We start from the raw sequence: 974 nt of genomic DNA, 5'->3' as shown, positions 1-974 counted from the left end.
ACTCAACTTTAACGTCAATTACTCGAATATAGAACTTAATACTGATTTTTACATAGACATATATAATAGATCGTAACAATCACTAATGCATCGTGTGCAGTAGTGTAAAAATGTAATTAATGTGAAGAGACACATAATATCATATATCACAATATGCCCAAAGACTGGAGAAAAGTAATGCAACAGTTAGATTAAACGTGATTTAGGTTACTTAAAATAGGAATAATACTGTGTTATTTAAAATAAATAACGTATGCGTTTAATAAATTAAATATATAATAAATCATACAATCAATCACAATAAACATTAAGCTTTTTCTCTCCAAAATGATGCATTTTGATGTTGCAGGGAAAATAGTTTATAAAAATGTATAAATATATACAGAATATTCTTTTAAATATATGTACTTGATGCATCACCACTTTCATCAGCCATTTTGATTTTATGTTGCAAGTAAATAAACACAAAAACAATTCTTCAGGACAGACCGAAATGAACCTGAAAAATAAGAAAAACAGACTACACGAAAATAAATAAACAAAAATCATTTTATTTGTACAAATGACTTGTGTATATTCTCCAAGTTGTTTCCTGCACGACATTTTTAGCAAAGAAAACACTATTCTGAATCCGACTGTTCTTGCTTTGCCTCTTTCTTCATCAGCAACCGTTGACTGGGCTCCACAAACGGCACCACAGACATGAGCACCCTGACTGAGTCCACTCCGTTCACCTGAGAGAGGGGAAAAACATTCAAACAGCAAGTTCTGCAAGCAATTAATTAATTATATGAGAGCTAAATTATCATAACACTATTATAAAGTCAATGTTTTACTGTGTTTCACTTACTGTGACATTACACCAGTACTGTCCGGGCCCTGTGATTGGTTCTTCTGGAAGAGTCAAGGCATGTGTCGGCACAACCACACCGAGCTGTGGACAGAAATACAACAAATTGTAAAAAAAAAAAAAA

General features: G+C 32.2%; 1 long non-coding RNA gene across 1 annotated transcript; it reads right to left on the bottom strand.

The window, feature by feature from the left end:
- Positions 1–531: 531 nt before the first annotated feature.
- On the bottom strand, positions 532–942 carry LOC107577544 (uncharacterized). The gene is made up of 2 exons (XR_001608218.1): positions 851–942; positions 532–734 (listed from the first exon to the last, which is right to left on the bottom strand). It is a non-coding gene; the product is annotated as an uncharacterized lncRNA (long non-coding RNA).
- Between the last annotated feature and the right edge of the window lie 32 nt (positions 943–974).

This window comes from Sinocyclocheilus grahami, unplaced genomic scaffold (genome assembly GCF_001515645.1).
Source record: "Sinocyclocheilus grahami isolate Dianchi unplaced genomic scaffold, SAMN03320097.WGS_v1.1 scaffold6328.1, whole genome shotgun sequence".
Classification (NCBI taxonomy): Eukaryota; Metazoa; Chordata; class Actinopteri; order Cypriniformes; family Cyprinidae; genus Sinocyclocheilus; species Sinocyclocheilus grahami.
The sequence above is the reverse complement of the archived record's forward strand: the minus strand, read 5'-3'. Positions and strand labels throughout refer to the sequence as shown.